The following is a 7,608-nucleotide window of genomic DNA, read 5'->3' as shown; positions in this document are numbered from 1 at the left end:
AACATTGCAAACATGAGATGAAGATTTAGATTAGGTGACCCTTATTAGCCCCACAATGGGGAAATTTCACCGCCCTATTTAACCCATCTGTGCAGTGAAACACCACACACACACTAGTGAACACACTAGGGGGCAGTGAGCACACTTGCCCGGAGAAGTGGGCAACCCTATCCACGGCGCCTGGGGAGCAGTTGGGGGTTGGGTGCCATGCTCACGGGCATTTCAGTCACGTACTGTTGGCTCAGGGGATCGAACCGGCAACCTTCCGGGCACAAGGCTGGTTCCCTAACCTGCAGCCAATGACTGCCCCCTGCAGATAGATCTATGATACAGATACTATGTTAATTGTCACGATTCCTTTCGGCTCTGAGGTCTCTTTGGACTCCATATCCCAGAACACCCTGGGGATCACATGACTCCTGCCTCACTCTCACGCTCCAATCAGTGCTCTAGCTCTCCAGAGTACGGATCATGTCCACCTGCAACTCATTGATTATTTAAGTATAAAGCCTGGGCTTGTAGGATAGGTTCTTTATGAGGTGTTGCTTCTGTCTCTAGAGCTACTGAGCGGTCATATCTGTTTGTTATTCTGGTTCTGACTTTTTGTCCTGTTTTTGACTTACCTTTTGCCTGACCCTTTTTCAGATTGTTTGCCTGTATGTTTGTGTTTCTGTGTTTTTTGCCCTTTTTGGATCTGACCTATGCCTGTTTATTGATTTCAATTTTGGATTGTGTAAAGCCTCTCATTCTACTTTTACCTGCGAGTGTCTGCATCATTCTGTCTTGTTACATTAATAATGATAACCCATCGTCTGTCAGCATAGGACCTAAAATTTGTATGTCAATAATCTTCTCTTTTTGGAATCTTTTGGTCAGAAATAAAATGCTAAAGCTCTAAAGTAAGAGATGTAAGAAACCTTTATTAACATAGTATTTTATGAGCTTCTAATGTCAACAAATACATTAGTTATGTTAGTCAAAACTTTATGTGAAAAAAACATTAAGTAATGCAGTTGTTGCTTGTTTACTTAATATTAGCTAACACATTGATGTTGTACCTTATGTGTTGTTCATGTTAACAAATGCATTACTTAATATTAGTTAGTAAATGGCAGCACTACATGAATAGGTATCAAAGAACAATTTAAAATTATTATACTTCTCAACAAACATTTGGACAAATCTGAATCACCTCTCAGGAGAGAATATTGGTTTCATGTACTTGTGCTAGACTAATCAGAAGCTGATCAGTAACCATAGCCAATCATTTTGTATTATGGTAGCTGGACAGGTAAACTGCAACACAAAATAAAATAAAATAATAAATACCTAATAAAATCAAATAAATACCTGTAAAATGCATCCAAACCTAAAACTTAGCATGAAGATATAACATAACCCAAAATGATCTTTTTTAACAATATTTGATGATAACTGATGAAAAATATGAACAATATGAGCTAAATACCAGAAACCAACAGACTGCTAAGAATGCTGTGAACCTACTCCTTCCAGCCCACTTTCTGTCCACAAATACGACAGCAGATGTAAAATTGATATCATTCAAGTATCAGTAACTTTATCATAAACATCTCAATTTACTTAACACTGTAAATATGATTGTACTAAATCAAAAGTTGCCAGTTTCATGAGCTCAAAAAGCAGAAATTGTTGAACACACTTAATATGTTTACTACAGTGTAGCTGTTGAATATATTTAGCATTTGTTTAACTCAATCTAATTAATGAACTTCAACATTGGGGTTCACAGTGTGGAATAAACTAAGCTGCTGTTATGATTGTCCACCATATGTAATGCATCTGCTCATAAATGACTCTATCATATGTTTGAGGCTGGGTGATAACATGTGCACCCAAGCAAGGACTACTACTGTAAATCTAATTACATCTGTACAAACAGATTCGTGCTATTCTTCTGAAACACGATCATGACTTATGAGACAGATCCATGTTATTCTTATAATGCGCGGTCATGATCATGTGTTTTGTAATTTCCTCTGCAATAAATGATGAGACAGTGTGAACCTTTTTTTTGGCGTCAATCATTCACTTAACATTGAAATCTCTAATGAATTGGTTTCTGTACTGATATGCAATCCGTGCAGTTCTCAGGAAGCTCTTTCTCAAGCGATTTCATGGAAAAGTCATTGGCTTTGCCACTTGGACCGAATGCAGCAACTCAAGCTCAGCATATTCATTCGACCCGATGTGGGACGTTTCAACAAGCCTAGTATGTCTCTCCATTAATTATTCACACAGTATTCAGGACAAGACAGTATGTACTTGTTTATTGTCTAGCAGTGTAGAATGTCTATTTTTGTGGGTCTTCTTCTATCTGTATCGCTCTTTGTTCTAAACAGTTCCACACAGATTCAAGGTCTCGCATCTCAAAACTCCACAGATGGAAAAAGCTTGTCATGTCCATGTGTGAACAGGCACATAGAGACTTGACTTACAACTCTGAGGACAGCTTAAAGTTCAGTAGCCAAACCTCACCCAATTCCACTGAATTTAAACAGAAAAGGAAACAACACGATGTGATCCAATAACAGCAGCTGCAAAGTATGGTCAATAGTTGCGCCACTAGAAAAATAAATAAATAAATAAATAGAACTTTCCATTGTATTCATTTATTTTTGTGGGTATTGGCTCTAAACACTTCTCTGAAAAAGCCTAAATTGCTAATCCTCGTTTTTCAGCAGAGTCTGGTTTTGCCTCAAGATAACAATTCTTGCCCGTTTCCACTGAATTTCACTAAAAAAAAAGAAAGAACATAATGTAATCAAGAGATGTGGCAGCTGCAAAGAATTATTGAGAGATAAACCACAGACAGAATCCTTTTGTGAATCATGGAGATTTCTGCAAGAATGGCTTTGATCTTTATCTAAGCCATAGCAATAAATAAATGAAGACTTATTTAACAAATAATGCATTTGTCTGCCATATTCTTTTTCCACATATAGTTCAAATAATTAGGGTCAATGATGAAAAAGTTTTCTGAATATGTATATGTCTGGAATGTATTCCTTGAATTTCCTGCTTCAAATTATATTTTTATTATTTTTATATTATTACTTTTTGGTAGTTTTTGTCTATTTCATTGTATTATTTTTTTCAGATCATATTTTTTTCAGTGGAAATGAGGTCAACACTCTGACATGGCTATTCTAAAATACGGAATTACTTCTGGTTGAGCTGCTGTGTTTTCTTATGTTGTGTTGTGTCTCCGCTCACTGTCCTGTTTCATGCCCTAGCCTTTTTTAAGTGTCAGACCCCAGAGGCTTTAGATCATGTTCTCCTATAAAATTTCCTGACAACTTAGAATTCATTGGTTCTCAGTGAATGCAAACTACCTAGGCTTTGAAGCTGCAAAGCAGCCCCACACCATTATACTCCCACCATCATGCTTCACATTCTTCATAGTCAAGAAAAGATTTCTGTTTTCTTTTTTTTTCTTCATTTACATATACAATTATGACATTTGGTAGATGTTCTTATCCAGAGAGACTGAATTCTAAGGCATGCCCTTATACTGGATTGTGCAGGCCACTCATTCCTATGAAGAGGAGCAGCAGTGCTGTTGAACAGAAATCCAGGTCAAACCATAACCTGGACCGACTGGAAAGCCTGACTGAAATTACATTCTTTCCAAAAGGTCATTCCCCTAGAAGCTGATATACTTTTCCATCAATAGCCTTGATAGTTTAAACCATTTGTTTAAATGATTGAACCATTTGTGTGAGAATACCTTGCATTCCTGCATTGAAAACTCATGTCTCACAGTCAAGATAATTGAATATTCTCTTATTGTGGTAAAGTAGGTAGAAGAATACATATGGGATCTGAGGCTATTCCTCCATTACAAATCTCTCCAGGTCCATTGACATCCACTGTCCTCAGATTAGGCTTTCCTTATCGTCTTACCCTATAGATTTTCAGGTAGGTTTTTGGATAAGTGGTTACTTGAAAAGCTTGGTTCTAGGATAAATGAACCATTGTGCAGATTTTGAGGGATATGTTTTGGATCATTGTCCTTAACCTCTTTGCAGAGAAAGCATTCATGGCATTGGATAGAATCTGTGATACCTTGTATCCTGACAGTAATCCCAGAAACTTTGAAAGAACAGTCACATGACATAACAGATCCACCACCACACGTCTCAATGGATATCATGTTATATACATTTTTCTTTGTTTTCTCATGCCAAACACATCTCTGGTAACCCTAATATGCACTCCTGCAAATGTCTAGCTCCTTGGAGAAAGTTTGGCCCTTCAAACTATTTTCCTCAATGTGTGCGAGGTCAAAATACATTTGTGTTCTACTCTGGGTGAGTTCATTGTGGCTTCAGTTGCTTTAATCACAATGTTTATGCTTTTTATCTAAAATGACCTTGTTCCTAGAATTATGGAGGCATTTTTTTTTCAACAAAGCCCAAATTGAATAACAGTCTTGAAGTTCAGCCTGAAAACCTGTTTAAATTTAAAATGTATATATAATGGCATTTTTAAAACTATTAACCCAGCCATTGGAACAGACCCTTCATTTTGCAAGACAATTATGCTGGAAAATGAAGTACTTATTAAAAAATGTTTATTGAAAGTTTAACAATGCCATTGTTTGCAACACACACCCCTTTATTTGTGTCTCTGTATTTTAAGTGAAATGTTATTCTGGAAATGTAACAGGCCTATGAAATGCCAAGGTCCTTATAAAAAAGTCTATCTACTCAACAGCCATTTTCGCATACAAGACCACCCTGCTGAAAACGGACCATTAGAAACCATTCAAATTAAAATCTAATGGTTTGGCTTTCCAATGGGAATTGACTTAATGATTTCCATAAGATATCACTAGTTTCCTGTAGAATACCTTTAGGACCAATGAAGAAACCACCAACTGCATTTAGAATCAGCCACTGGTCACCTGTTAAACCATTAGAATTCTTTACAATGTGATATCGACCCTTTAACAAAACCAGAACACATTACAAAACCGTGAGGAACCAACAAAAACACTTAATGGTTTCTATGAGTTTTTCCAGCATGGCAGGCTCCTATCTCTTTGAATGGGTAGAAACTAAAAGCTACATTAATGTCATAAAAACATATTTAAAATCATTTATAAAATCTTACAAAAACAGCATAAACAGTTTACAATGTCGTAGTGAGAAAACACAAGATTATTTCAGTTTTCAGGCTACTGCGCGTGCGGATATCTCTACAACGAGGGGTGGCTTTTCCCACTTGCGGCTTAAACAGCGAGCTGATTGGCTAATTTTATTGAAGGGCGGGATTAAACCTCACAAACAGACGCCATGTTTAGCGTTTTCAACTCTCTTATTCCTATTTGACAGTGACCTGTCAGCTCTTTATAGTGTCTCTGGTAATACTGAAAAAGTTTGATGATTTTTTTTCCTACAATCAAAATGTTAGCATGTTTATGTGATGCTGTATGTTGCTTTAAGAGGTAGCTGAAGACAAGATATGATAACTTACACACTGTAGCCTAAGACAAACAAGGAATGTTTATTGATGTGATTTTCTTCATATGTACTGCAGTTCGCTTTAAGAAAAATGACTGACTTTGCTTTCTTTGCTGTTCTGTGTTTCTCTTAACCAAATAGTCTTGTTCTGCACAGCCATGCCTAAAACAGAGGGTTGTTGTTCCTGTGTGAGAAGCTGTGATGGAGCTGTGTTGCATTCTTTTCTAGGTTATAGTAAAGTTATAGTATAATTCATATTTATTTGACAGTGTCATAGTTCACTTTGAAATACACAGTGATACACAAAAATGCAATAGACCCAGTGCACTTATCAGTTTTATCTCTGGAAATGATTCAGGCTCAATGGTGTAACAAGAGCTTTTAGGACAGGGTGGCCAGATAAGTCCCAGAGATTTTTTGGAAAAAAAGCCAAATAAGTAAATAAACGAATACTTTTACCACACTAAAATTATGTAAATTGATAGGTTGGTTTTCCTCTGTACATAATTAAATCTGTCCATTATTTCCACACAAATAAAATAGGCTATTACGTCAGTACAACTACTGCCAAAAATAACCTGAAAGACACTCTTTTCATTGCACAATGTTACCTTTGACTGATTTTTGATAATTAATTAATGCATCCTAACATTGAATAGCCTACTTCTTGATGTAGCTCACAGAGCAGCACTGCTGAAGGGCTATAATGTACACTGCAGAGTAAATCAGCCCATCACAGCAATATATTAATTATTAAATGCAGCATCATCAGACTCTCATAACTGACTGGGAACTACCCCCAATGGCAGATTTGCACTATAAAGTGTATTTGATGCTTCATTAATGAAGACTGGCTGACTGATTTCTAACTGTCTCACTTTCCCTAACTGGGGTGGCCGGAAGGGCGCCTTGCGTACTGCCTGGGTGACACTGGCCACCACTGATCAGACCTTGGCTATGCCTCTGTTCAGCTTCTCTCTAGGACAGACAATGGCTGATAGCATGGTCAGCTTGTAGTGGCTCTCATCAGAAGTAAGTAGTATTTACAGAGTTCCAATGTTTTTGTATAGTTTTTGAACTTCTATTCAAGTTGTTTTTTAAAAAGTACATCTTTTTACTGCAGTCATGATCTTACAGAAGTAACAATATTTTCATTCTTTTGTTCCTCCTCCTTCTCTCCATTCTCTTCTTCCCCCAACAACTCTGCCTCTACTAACTCACATGAATGCTTCTTTCTCCAGCCCCCTCTATTCTTTAAGGAGTTTTTTCATTATATATTTATATAATATAATATATATAATGAAAAAACTTTATATATATACAAATTAACATAGGCGCAACTTCATAATTAACACATGACCAGCACAAGAAAGCTATGTGTTTGGTTCACAGGCTTTTTGTTTCCACCAGGTAGGAGAAAAATCCTTTTTATGTGTCTGTTTCAGGTTCAAACTGTGACTCATTGGGTCAAAATAATGACTTATTCTATCAGAATTTTGACTTAGTCAGAATAATTATAAAGTTAAGTAAAAAAGGTTAATAACTCATCAAAAAAGTATGTTAATATTTCAACATAATTAATGTTTTTTAATGTAATACATCAGAAATTATTTTTTACTTTCTGTTTTGAAGCACACATTGATTTTCAGCTGGAGGAGATGAGCTGATTATTGTTAAATCCCTGATTAATTTCACTGAGCACACCCCAGCACACACATAAGCCACAGCGCAGGAATAATGAAGTAACAAGTAGCTTTAGTAAAGTAGGGATTGAAGAGACGATAATTTTCAGAGTGTGATTTCAACAATTATTCGGAAAAAAAAACTCTCAAATTATTATATAGGTAAAATATGCTCTATGATAGTGTTGTAACGTTTAAAAATATTATCAAACAAAAAAAATTACTTGGTTTTAGATTTTTTTCTCATCATATTAAGAATAACATGAGATGGCAGGCAACTTTTTTTTTCTTTAACAATAAATATATGTGTTGAACAAATCTCTGAGCATAGACAATGGCAGCCATGTTAATGTCAAAAATAAGACAAGTTTTTCACAGGCGTATTGATAAATGGGACTGTGTGCTTCAGTATAATAATC

Source organism: Colossoma macropomum, unplaced genomic scaffold (assembly GCF_904425465.1).
Source record: "Colossoma macropomum unplaced genomic scaffold, Colossoma_macropomum, whole genome shotgun sequence".
Lineage (NCBI taxonomy): Eukaryota > Metazoa > Chordata > Actinopteri > Characiformes > Serrasalmidae > Colossoma > Colossoma macropomum.
The sequence above is the reverse complement of the archived record's forward strand: the minus strand, read 5'-3'. Positions refer to the sequence as shown.